This window comes from Salvelinus fontinalis, chromosome 32, assembly GCF_029448725.1.
Source record: "Salvelinus fontinalis isolate EN_2023a chromosome 32, ASM2944872v1, whole genome shotgun sequence".
Lineage (NCBI taxonomy): Eukaryota > Metazoa > Chordata > Actinopteri > Salmoniformes > Salmonidae > Salvelinus > Salvelinus fontinalis.
The window spans coordinates 17,183,881-17,197,660 of NC_074696.1; the positions used below are offsets into that span (position 1 = coordinate 17,183,881).

Consider the following 13,780-nt stretch of genomic DNA (forward strand, 5'->3'; position numbering starts at 1 on the left):
TGGGGGTCTCGGTCAGCCTTACATCGGGGTATCACCCGGAGAGTAATGGGCAGGTGGAGAGAGTGAACCAGGAGGTGGGTAGGTTTCTGCGGTCGTATTGCCAGGACCGGCCAGGGGAGTGGTCAAGATACATCCCTTGGGCAGAAATTGCTCAGAACTCACTAAGCCACTCCTCTACCAACATGTCACCATTTGAGTGTGTGTTGGGGTATCAGCCGGTTCTGGCACCATGGCATCAGAGTCAGACCGAGGCTCCTGCGGTGGAGGAGTGGGTACAGCGCTCTAAGGAGACTTGGAGAGCCGTCCAGGAGTCTCTGCGTCAGGCGAGTAGACGGCAGAAGAAGAGCGCTGACCGTCACCGCAGTGAGGCCCCCGTGTTTGCACCGGGGGATAGGGTCTGGCTCTCGACCCGAAACCTGCCCCTCCGCTTGCCCTGCCGGAAGCTGGGTCCGCAGTGTGTAGGGCCATTTAAAGTCCTGAGGAGAATAAATGAGGTGTGTTACCGATTGTTACTTCCTTCTTATTATCGTATTAACCCCTCATTTCATGTGTCTCTCCTCAGGCCGGTGGTAGCTGGTCCCATGCAGGAAGGTGAGGTGCCGGAGGTCCCTCCACCCCCTCTGGATATAGAGGGGTCCCCGGCGTACAGGATAAGGTCTATTCTGGATTCCAGACGTCGGGTGGGGGGCCTGCAGTACCTCGTGGACTGGGAGGGGTACGGTCCGGAGGAGAGGTGCTGGGTCCCGGTGGGGGATATATTGGATCCATCTATGCTGAGAGAGTTCCATCGCCTCCATCCGGATCGCCCTGCGCCTCGGCCCCCGGGTCGTCCTCGAGGCCGGCGTCGGCGCGCTGCGGGAGCTGCGCGTCAGGAGGGGGGTACTGTAACGAGTATTACCGAAGGTGGCCTTCCTTCCTGTTCGAGTGGCGCTCGGCGGTCGTCGTCGCCGGTCTACTAGCTGCCACCGATCCTTTTTTCCTTTTCGTTTGGTTTTGTCTAATTGATTTCACCTGTTTATTGTTTGGTTGTTAGGGTGGTGTTATTTAAGTTCGTTTAGCCCGTTTATGTTTGTGCGGGCTTGTTTCTCTGTTTGTATGTTGAGGTTGCTATTTTTCATTGGGGTTTTTCCACAGACTGGATTTATGTTTCCAGTTTTGGACTTTATTCAAGTTGGAGTTGTACGCCAATGTTTTTGACGTTACCAGTTGTATTTCTGGTTGGACATTAAAAAGTGGTTTTCCCCGTTACCTTTGCTCTCTGCGCCTGACTCCTTACCTTTGTCCTCATCGATTGTAACAGTATGTAAACTTCTGACCCACTGGAATTGTGATACAGTGAAATAATCTGTCTGTAAACAATTGTTGGAAAAATTACTTCTGTCGTGCACAAAGTAGATGTCCTAACCGACTTGCCAAAACTATAGTTTGTTAACAAGAAATTTGGTGGTGGTTGAAAAACGGGTTTTAATGACTCCAACCTAAGTGTATGTAAACTTCCAACTTCAACTGTATATATGTGTGTATATATTGTGAAGTGGAAACGTCTAGGAGCAACAACGGCTCAGCCACGAAGTGGTAGGCCACACACAAGCTCACAGAACGGGATTGCTGAGTGCTGTTGCACATACAAATTGTCTGTCCTCCGTTGCAAGACTCCCTACCGAGTTCCAAACTGCCTCTGGAAACAACCTCAGCACAAGAACTGTTTGTCGGGAGCTTCATGAAATGGGTTTCCATGGCCGAGCAGCCGCACATAAGCCTAAGGTCACCTTGCGCAATGTCAAGCGTCGGCTGGAGTGGTGTAAAGCTTGCACATATTGGATTCTAGAGCAGTGGAAACACATTCTCTGGAGTGATGAATCACGCTTCACCATCTGCCAGTCCGACGAACGAATCAGGGTTTGGCGGATGCCAGGAGAACGCTACCTGCCCGATTGCATAGTGCCAACTGTAAAGTTTGGTGGAGGAGGAATAATGGTCTAGGGCTGTTTTTCATGGTTCGGGCTGGGTCCCTTAGTTCCAGTGAAGGGAAATCTTAACGCTACAGCATACAATGACATTCTAGACCATTCTGTGCTTCCAACTTTGTTGCAACAGTTTGGGGAAGGCCCTTTCCTGTTTCAGCAAGACAATTCCCCCATAAACAAAGCAAGGTCCATACAGAAATGGTTTGTTGAGATAGGTGTGGAAGAATTGACTGGCCTGCGCAGAGCCCTGATCTCAACCCAATCGAACACCTTTGGGATGAATTGGAACCCTGACTAAGTCTGGCCTAATCACCCAACATCAGTGCCAGACATCACTAATGCTCTTGTGGCTGAATGGAAGCAAGTCCCCACAGCAATGTTCCCACATCTAGTGTAAAATCTTCTCAGAAGAGTTGAAGGCTGTTATGGCAGCAAAGGGGGGACCAACTCCATATTAATGTCCATGATTTTGGAATGAGATGTTTCATGAGCAGGTGTCCACATACTTTTGGTCATGTAGTGTATCTTATCTCATGCATCTCTTCCCAGAAGCTAATCAAGCATCTGATGCATTTGTGCATGATTTTAGTTCTGGGTTTAGGTGTTTTTGTGGTATTGGTTGGTATTTCCTCTCTGTATGTTAGCGGGTGTGGGGGGGGGGGTGAATGTTGATGTTACATGACAGTCATGGAGATGAGCGTGTGGCTGGAACTGCGTCCCAAATGGCACCCTATTCCCTATTGGCCCTGGTCAAAAGTAGTGCACTATATAGGGAATAGGGTGCCATTTGGGATTCGATCTGGGGTCTGTCCTCAGGGTGTGTTGTCTTATGTAGGCCAGACGGAGCTCTGCTGCCAGCATGTGCTGCTAGTGCCTGGAAGACCCCTGGGTTTCTGGCGAAAGGAGAGAAGAAAAACATGTCACCGCTTGACAAATGTCTCTGCAGCTTTCCTCAAAAGAACTAGCCTAGCGATTAGCCATCTCACTTCTCTAGGATGAGTTAGTGAAATAATCTGGGAGCAGTTGATTTAGGAACGCTTGTCGGTGATGTATGGAACCCAATGTTTTTGTGTAATTTTCGTGCTTGTTTTGTACAAGTATGACTCACACCTTATTATAAAGGCAAATTGTTTTATTTTTTTCCCCTCTCTCTCCCTGAAGCGGAGTGAACACAAACCATATCGTTTGGGAGAGGCTTCATGATGGATGTCTCGCTAGCATTCTTGCCAGCCAGTAGAGGTAAGCTGTTTCTACGGCGGCGGTTGCCGGTTGGAGATACCCCCCGCCCCCATATCAAAAATGCAATTTGTGCATGAAGTGTCCCGCACGTCATCTCTCCTCCCTTTCACATGCCTGTTCTCTGTTTGATGCTTTGTCCCCGCGCCCTTCCACCCTTCACTCAATCTGTCTTTAAAACATGAGGTAGATGTAAATGTGTTATAATGCAGCCTGGCTTCAGCAGCAAGTGTGACAGGACTAATAAAATACATTTATTTTTCAGTTCCCATACTGGCCTGCTGTGGCGAGATTGCAGAACACATTTGTATGTGCAGTGCAATGGACAGGTGAGCGAAATCAAAAAGCTGGCATTGGCCAACAAATTAATGGACAGTAATGTAAAAATCAATAAATCGAGTATGTTGTATTCATATTCATAAACATATTAATTTACATTAATGCTGGCCTTTTCTCCCCATGTCTCTGACAGTTCATGAAAGTCTTCTCCTTGCAAGGGCATGAGGATTGGATCTGTGGTGTGGAGTGGGTGTATTTAGGTGAGGACCACACCAGTGTTTAGCGATCTGTTTCTCACTGCCTTATTTTACATTTACATTTTAGTCATAAATCTGTCTAATAATCAGAGATGTTATGACAAAATATGGGGAAGTATTTCTGGTATATGTATATTCAGCTGCCTACTTGAGTTGTGCAACCCACTCCAGATGTACTCCAGCAGTGCTTTGTTCAGGCCTACATCACAAATGGCACCCTATGGGCTTAATATAGTGCACTAATTTTGACCAGAACCCCATGGGCCCTGGTCCAAAGTGGCGCACTATAATAAGGAATAGGTTGCAATTTGGCTTTCAGCACCAGGGTTTGTAAAAGCTATTTCATCTCCTTCACCAGCCCTCTCCACTGGATTCATCCCACTCAGTCAATGAACTACTCCAAGCTGGGCGGCCATTAGAGGTGAAGAGAGAAGCTGTGTCCCAAATGGCACACTATTCCCTTCATAGTGCACTACTTTTGACCAGAGACCTATGGGATGCAGTCAGAGATTAATTTATATGTACCAGCCCCATAGGCTTTGCAAAAGTCCTCTCTCTCCAGTCTCTCTCTACTATAAAAGAAAATGAAAATCCATCCTTTTATGACTGGGGCATTTGATTAATTTGATTTGCTTTTGCAAACTGAAGTCTTTCCATAATGCATGAAACGGGTGCAGCAGGGCCTAGTCAATGCTTTCGTTCCACCCCTCTCTCAGATATACTGTATCCTTCAAGCAGCGTGGCTCCGCAGCCCTGTCTTTGAGTTCAGCTGGGGGTCTTTTTAATTCCAACTTTTGGAAGACACGGTTCAACCAAGGTTCTGACACTCTGTGGTCACTGAAGATTCCCTCTTGTTGCAGGAATAGAGGTGTTAACCCTGGTGTCCTGGCAAGGCCCAACCTGGCCCCCTTATACTACCATGGCCACCTAATCACCCCCTTCCTTTCAACCCCCTCCTCTCCCTGTTACTCTTCCCAAGGTGGCCTTAGTTTTGAGAAGTTGTGTGTTCTCTTCTCAGCCATCTTATCTAGAGTGAATCTGAAATGGCACCTTATTCCCTCTGTAGTGAACTCCTTTTGATCAGAGCCCAAATGTGATGCACTAGGCCTATATAGGGAATATATACAATTAAAGGCATAGTTCACTCAAATATTATTTTGTGTTTTGTTCATTAGTCCACCCACAAAATTGTGCATGTCAGCAGTCAAGTTTCCAAGATAGAGCACTTTCAGTACAGAGCAAAAACTGTAGTGATGATGATGCAGTTTGAATTGAGTGAATGATCCCTTTAAATGAAAAATCTATACTAAATAAAAACAAACTAATGTCTACCTCCATGCTGTACAGAGGGGGATCTGTTACTGGCCAGCTGTGCTCAGGATTGTCTGATCCATGTGTGGAGGCTGGTTACCAAATCTGGGACCGAGGGAAACACGCAGGATGAACACACCATTAGGATGACTGAGGACGTAACCGGTGAGTAGACATTCGTTATCAGGCTTCATTAGAACATTTCTGTTAATTAGAAGAATTTTCTTATAAAAAAATGAATGATGAAATAAAAACATCAGGTTTTTGTGGATTTCATAGGACAATGAATGTCTACCTATCAACAAGATCTGCGTTAATGTAGTAATAAACAGTCACGTGATCATTAATGTGAATGTCATCATTGCCAATGTTCATTGGATTTATGTTTTATTTTAGTCGGGAATGTGGATTGTTTGATCCCTGGCAACAACCATATGATTCTAAAAATGTATTTGACTGACTAAGTTATCACACATATGTGGATGGAGTTTGTGATTGTACAATCACACCATTCTACTAAAGATTCATGTACACTATATATACAAAAGTATGTATATATACCCCTTCAAATTAGTGGATTCGGCTATTTCAGCCACAACGTTGCTGACAGGTGTATAAAATCGAGCACACAGCCATGCAATCTTCATAGCAACACTGGCAGTAGAATGGCCTTACTGAAGAGCTCAGTGACTGTCAACGTGGCATCTTCATAGGATGCCACTTTTCCAACAAGTCAGTTTGTAAAATTTCTGCCCTGCTGGAGCTGCCCCGGTGAACTGTCAGCGCTGTTATTGTGAAGTTGAAAAGTCTAGAAGCAACAACGGCTCAGCCACGAAGTGGTAGGCCACACAAGCTCACAGAACGGGCACGCCAAGTGCTGAAGCGAGTAACACGCAAAAATGTCTGTCCTCGGTTGCAACACTCCCTACTGAGTTTCAAACTGCCTCTGGAAGCACTGTCAGCACAAGAACTGTTCGTCGGGGGCTTCATGAAATGGGTTTCCATGGCCGAGCAACCGCACAAACAAGCCTGAGATCATGCGCAATGCCAAGCCTCGGCTGGAGTGGTGTAAAGCCCGCCGCCATTGGACTCTGGCTTCACCATCTGCCATTCCCATGGACTAATATGGATTTGGCAGATGTCAGGAGAACGCTACCTGTCCCAATGCCTAGTTCCAACTGTAAAGTTTGGTGTTGAAGGAATAATGGTCTGGGGCTGTTTTTCATGGTTCGGGCCCCTTAGTTCCAGTGAAGGGAAATCTTAACGCTACAGCATACAATGACAATCTAGAAGATTCTGTGCTTCCAACTTTGTGGTAACAATCTGGGGAGGCCCTTTCCTGTTTAAGCATGACAATGCCCCCTGTGCCCAAAGCGAGGTCCATACAGAAATGGTTTGTCAAGATCGGTGTGGAAGAACTTGACTGGCCTGCACAGAACCCTGACCTCAACCCAATCGAACACCTTTGGGATGAATTGGAATGCCGACTGAGCCAGGCCTAATCGCCCAACATCAATGCCCGACCTCACTAATGCTCTTGTGGCTGAATGGAAGCATGTCCCCGCAGCAATGTTCCAACATCTAGTGGAAAGCCTTCACAGAAGAGTTGAAGGCTGTTATAGCGGCAAAGGGAGGACCAACTCCATATTAATGCCCATGATTTTGGAATGAGATGTTTCATGAGCAGGTGTCCACATACTTTTGGTCATGTAATCTATGTATGTTGTCTCCTCTCCCCAGACGCCTCCTCAGTGTTTGCAGTGACCCTAGAGTCAGTCCTGGCCGGACACGAGAACAAGGTCTATGGAGTCCACTGGCAGACCCTTGTCATCAAAGGTACTGTACTGTCAACCTATATACCATTCAGTCCCCAGATCAGACTTTTCTTATTTCACTGTGATGTGGTGGTGCCATACCACTCAATGATTTCATGGTGTTGGAGAGAGTGATTTGTTTGATGGGCCTATCATACACCCATGAAATCAGTAATAATAATAAACTCTTTTATTAGTTCACATCACTCGCTGTCTGCCTGCCTGCTGCAGATCTGTCATGATTTTTTTACTCATCCAACCTGCATATGCTGTATTGTGGTTCCAGGGGGTTTCCCCTAGGTACAAATCTAGTATCCACTTCCCCTGCCCCAATCATAAACTTAATCATTAGTGGGGGAAATGCACAAACTGACCCCAGATCAGCTTCTAGGGGCAACTCCCCCTACAGGATGCGACCAGCATCAGTCTCTGAGCCTGCTCTCTGTGTCTATGGACAAGACCATGATCTTGTGGGCTCCAGAGGAGGGCTAGGGGGTGTGGGTGGAGCAGGTCAGTGTCAACAGGAGGCTTCGATCTGTGTCCCAAATAGCACACTATTCCCTATATAGTCCACTATAGTGGTCTTAAATAGTGCACTCTATAGGGAATAGAGTGCTGTTTGGGACACAACCATTGTTCCTTTCACAGCTTTGTCATTTTTCAAATCCTACACTGTTAAAGGTCAACACCCCTGTCTCTGTCTCTTGCTGTCTGTCTCATCTGTCTTCAGCAGCTGTTGTGATGAAATGAAATGTTGAAATGTCATCAAGGCCACGCTCTCTTTTCTCTCTGTCCGTCTCTCTCTCTCTCATCATCATGCCCCCGCTGTGTTTCAATAGTGTGCCTGGATACAGCCCTTAACCCTACCGCAACCCCCTGAGGTGCCTTATTGCTATTATAATCTGGTTACCAACTTCATTAGAACAGCAAACAAGTCATATTGTGTCATACCTGTGGTACATTGTCTGTTAACCAGGACCCAAACTACCCGGTTTATAATTTGATTCTGTTACTGATGTGGTGTTAGATTGTAGAAATGGCATTGTTAGAGGCTGATGCCATTAGCCGACAGTTCTACACTGTAGGTTGGGCTTGTATGGGTTGGTTTCCTCCCTGTCTCCTTGCTATCAGTCACAAGCCAGAGAGAGCCGACAGGGGAAGAAGGGATAATGAAAGACATACCACACCCCCCCCCATACCAGACCCCCCTCTCTTGGAGCGCAGAACTTCTGCTGTTTTCATCAGTGCTGGGCTACATTTAAGAGAAGTGTGGAAGTTGTAAATTACTCCCCATCTGCCCTGAGTTTCAGGAGTGACAGGTGTATTGTGGTAGAGACCTTAGATAACCTTCCCCAATAACAGTGCAACTGTCCACCCCACGGTCGCTGTTATGGAGTTCTCCAGCTCCTAAAAAATGGAAATGAGTTACCTCTGGTTCGTTCAGCTATTCCTGTGGGGAAAGAATATGGTTTTTGGATAAACGCTGAAAATAAGGTCAGAGGTTAACACAGGCTTAGGAGATCTTATGTTTTGTTTTATGATATAATATCAGTCAGTTAACATGACCTTTAGGAATTATGAAGCCTTTATGTGCTTTGTGCTTTTTTAAATTACACAAATGCTAAAAAATGGTGTGTTAGCTGTTGAAGATTATCTCATAGACAAATGTATAAGATCTCCTAAGCCTGTGCTTACCACAGACCTTATTTTCCTTGCTTTCTCCAAAAACCCTACAAAAACTCCATTAATTTCCCCATAGGCTTTGTCCAGCGAACCATGGCGTTGGTAGTGCCTACAAAAAGACAGCATTACTATTTCTCTCTTTTTTTCATTTTGTTTGATGAAGCAAAGATGGGGAGCTGGGGGGGGCGCTAGAGAGTGTGCTATGGAATATATGTGTTTTGTTAAAGCGCCGCTCAGTTTAAAAATAATTTCATATTTATCTTAATCTCTCACAACCTATAACTTCAAACATTGTCTGACAATATGACAAAAGGAAAAAGCATCAAAAAAGGGGGCGCTAAACAAGCTAATTTGGATGAGACAGAAAACGAACCAATGTCAACATCGCCAACCCACGAGCTCCCCACAGAACCTACTCCAAGTGACCGACTGGCCGCTATAAACTCACTAAGAAAAAAGGTGGACACATGGTTGGCTGATATCTCAACGAGTATTAGGACTTTGTCTGAAACTGTGAAGGCAACCAAGGGCAGGGTGCATGAGGTTGAGCAGACAACAGTACATCACGAGGCCAGGCTACAGGACATTGAGGAACAGTGCACAACAAAACACTGAAAGTCCGACAGGAAATGCTTGAATCGCATTCAAGACGCCCGAACATCTGAATATTTATCTGATACCGGCACTGCTGGGGAGTGAACACTTCAAAACTCCCATCCTGATCAACCGCGCACACAGATCACAGGCAACGAAGCCAGCCAAGGGCGAGGCCCTAAGGCCATTCATCGCACGGCTGCACTATCCCCAGACCAGGGATCTCATCCTCAAGCTGGCTAGTCAAAATTTCCCCTTAATACCCTGTAACTGTTGAAATGAAGCTAAATGACCATCAATGTATAAAAGTTATTGATTGTTGTGAGCCCCTTCTCCCTCCACTGTGAAAACACCACATCATCCAATGCAGGGTGGAAAGAATGAAATCAGGCAAATTGGGCAGTCAAGGTATATATTGGGTATGTTAAGAAAATACCTCATCTGTTTCCAGATCCTAAGAGTGTGACAAATGACTGGGTTAGAGTCATAAGAGGCTTTTTTCACACCTTCTGGGCTATTAACAAGTGCAGGGAGCGATGAGCGTCGACAGGAGGCCTGCTCAATCAAAAGTCATGAAGGCATATCATTCTGACAGATCCCAGGTAAACTTTCCCTCCAGAAAGACACAATGTTCAGATTGGCAGCACAATAATATAGTTTAAAGTGAGGAAGGCCAAACCCCTCCCATCTTGTACTTGCATAAATGCTTCTTTGAAAATCTGGCTGCCTTGCTATCCCATAAAAATGCAACTACTATTGAATCCATTTTCTTAAAATAGCTTTGTGGTATGAAATTGGGTAGACATAGGAAGAGGTAAAGAAACCTGGGGGTAGGACAACCATTTTAAGAGTTCATACAACCAACCAAGGAAATATTCCAAAAATTTATATTTTGTTTAAGCTGATCAATTTTCATGTCCCAATTTGTTTCCAATAGCTGATCAAATTTTCTTGTCACTACAATTTGTACATCACAGTTCTAAATGGGGTAGATTGCAGAAATTGGAAAGCTGCCGCGGTCCTCCCACCTCTTCTAAGGGGGAGACACTCTAGACCCAAACTGCTACAGACCTTTATCTATCCTATCCTGCCTTTCTAAAGTCTTCGAAAGCCAAGTTAACAAACAGATCACCGACCATTTCGAAACCCACCGTACCTTCTTCGCTATGCAATCTGGTTTCCAAGCTGGTCATGGGTGCACCTCAGCCACGCTCAAGATCCAAAACCATATCATAACCTCCATCCATAAGAGACAATACTGTGCAGCAGTAGTCATAGACCTGGCCAAGGCTTTCGACTCTGTCAATCACCACATTCTTATCGGCAGATTTAACAGCCTTGGTTTCTCAAATGACTGCCTCGCCTGGTTCACCAACTACTTCTCAGACTGAACTCTGTGTGTCAAATCGAAAGGCCTGTTCTCCGGAACTCTGGCAGTCTCTATGGGGGTGCCACAGGGTTCAATTCTTGGGCCAACTCTCTTCTCTGTATACATCAATGATGTCGCTCTTGCTGCTGGTGATTCTCTGATCCACATCTACGCAGACGACACCATTCTGTATACTTCTGGCCCTTCTTTGGACACCGTGTTAACTAACCTCCAGACGAGCTTCAATGCCATACAACTCTCCTTCCGTGGCCTACAACTGCTCTTAAATGCAAGTAAAACGAAATGCATGCTCTTCAACCGATCGCTACCAGCACCTGCCCGCCCGTCCAGCATCACTACTCTGGATGGTTCTGACTTAGAATATGTGTACATCTACAAATACCTAGGTGTCTGGTTAGACTGTAAACTCTCCTTCCAGACTCACATCAAACATCTACAATCCAAAGTTAAATCTAGAATTGGCTTCCTATTTCGCAACAAAGCATCCTTCACTCATAATACCAAACATACCCTCGTAAAACTGACTATCCTACCGATCCTTGACTTCGGCGATGTCATTTACAAAATAGCCTCCAACACTCTACTCAGCAAATTGGATGCAGTCAATCACAGTGCCATCCGTTTTGTCACCAAAGCTCCATATACTACCCACCACTGCGACCTGTACGCTCTCATTGGCTGGCCCTCGCTTCTTATTCGTCGCCAAACCAACTGGCTCCAGGTCATCTAAGTCTTTGCTAGGTAAAGCCCTGCCTTATCTCAGCTCACTGGTCACCATAGCAGCACCCACCAGTAGCATGAGTTCCAGCAGGTATATTTCACTGGTCACCCCTAAAGCCAATTCCTCCATTGGCCGCCTTTCCTTCCAGTTCTCTGCTGCCAATGACTGGAACGAATTGCAAAATTCACTGAAGCTGAAGATTCATATCTCCCTCACTAACTTTAAGCACCAGCTGTCAGAGCAGCTTACAGATCACTGTACATAGCCCATCTTGTAAATAGCCCATCCAACTACCTCATCCTCATACTGTTATTTACTTTTTGCACGCCAGTATCTCTACTTGCACATTCATCTTCTGCACACCGATCGATCCAGTGTTTAGTTGCTAAATTGTAAGTATTTTGCCACTATGACCTATTTATTGCCTTACCTCCCTTATCTTATCTCATCTCATTTGCACACACTGTATATTTACTTTTTTTCTTCTATTGTGTTATTGACTGTATCTTTGTTTATTCCATGTGTAACTCTGTTGTTGTTTGTGTCGCACTGCTTTGCTTTACCTTGGCCAGGTCGCAGTTGTAAATGAGAACTTGTTCTCAACTAGCCTAACTGGTTAAACTTCTTCAGGACTGGTGGGTCCCCCACGGGACGGTTGAGCTAACGTAGGTTAATGCGATTAGCATCAGGTTGTAAGTAACAAGAGAATTTCCCAGGACATAGACATATTTGATTTTGGCAGAAAGCTTAAATTCTTGTTAATCTAACTGCACTGTCCAATTTACAGTAGCTATTACAGTGAAATAATACCATGCTATTGTTTGAGGAGAGTGCACAGTTATGAGCTTGAAAAGTTATTAATAAACCAGTTAGGCATATTTGAACAGTTTTGATTTTAAAATATGAACAGAAATGCAATGGTTCATTGGATCAGTCTAAAACGTTGCACATACACTGCTGCCATCTAGTAGCCAAAATCTAAATTGCACCTGGTCTGGAATAATACACTATGGCCTTTCTCTTGCATTTCAAAGATGATGGTACAAAAAAATTTTTTTTTTTTTCTTTGTGTTTTCTTTTACCAGATCTAATGTGTTTTATTCTCCTACATTCATTTCACCTTTCCACAAACTTCAAAGTGTTTCCTTTCAAATGGTATCAAGAATATGCATATCCTTGCTTCAATGCCTGAGATACAGGCAGTTAGATTTGGGTATGTCATTTTGGGTGAAAAATTGGTGGGGAAAGGGTCGGAAATTGGGGGGGGGGGGGGGAGGGTCGGATCCTTAAGAGGATTTATTTTATGGGTAGATACACTCAGGAATATAAACCACAGTTCAGTGAATGCCAAACACAACCCTGTTCAGTTTAAGGTGATACACAGGTTACATTACTCAGAGGTTATAAAATATTCCCGGACACCTCACCACTGTGTGAGAGGTGCAAACAGGATGAGGGGACTTTGACCCACTTATTCTGGACATGCCCTAAGTTACATGCTTACTGGGCTCTCATTTTTGATTACTTATCTAAAGCCTTTGATGGAGTTCTAGCCCCAGACCCATTGATCGCTCTGTTTGGTACAGTTGATGGGAATAACCAGGAAGGGAAAGCTGTCTCTCTTTGTACTCTATTAGCCAAAAGGCTCATATTGCAATTTTGGAAATTGGAGACTGTACCTACCTTTTGAAACGTGATTACGGGATTGTAATGCATATGGAAAAGATTCGATACAATACCTCCAATAAAAGTCCAATGTTTTACAAAATATGGCAGCCGATACTGGATAAATGGTCTAGTCCCGCTTCATAACTGGGTTGATGATCTGCTGCTACTCTGTGCTGTACTCCACTCAATATTTATTTTTGGTTTAACTACACTGCTTGTAATGACTAAATGCTGTCTTATAATATGTTCCACCTAATAGAATTTTTGTATTTGTGAGTTAAGTTTTGTTTTGTCCTCTAAATTTTCCATCCCATTCAACATTACAAGGAATGTCAATGTTTGTATCTCTTTTTTTGGATTATAATGGAAAATAATAAAAATATACAAAAATTAAAATAAAATGGGGAGCATTGTGAATCGTAAAAAAAAATGATTGCAGTACATGTGCTGCTGTTCTATCGCGTGTGCAATGATGTCAGAGGGAAAAAAACAGGGTTTGTTTGCAGTAACTTCTTTGTTGAAATATTGTAAAACGGCCATGGCAGTTTCACCATTAAGGATTCCAGCTTTAAATCCCATTGTTGGAGAGAACATATTATACTGTCATTCTGTCATTAGTAGCATGGTCAGATATATGTAGTAACCAAAAACAAATCAAAATAGAGTTTATATTTTATATTCTTCAAATAGCCACCCTTTGCCTTGATAACAGCTTTGTGCGCTCTTGGCATTTTCTCAACCAGCTTCACCTGGAAGGCTTTTCCAACAGTCTTGGAGTTCCCACATGCTGAGCACATGGCTGCTTTTCCTTCCCTCTGCGGTCCAACTCACCCAAACAATCACAATTTGGTTGAGGTCGG

At 44.5% G+C, this 13,780-nt stretch overlaps 1 pseudogene; it reads left to right on the forward strand.

Moving 5' to 3' along the window:
• LOC129830523 (elongator complex protein 2-like) overlaps nucleotides 1-13,780 on the forward strand; it is a 48,179-nt pseudogene that overhangs the window by 14,792 nt on the left and 19,607 nt on the right.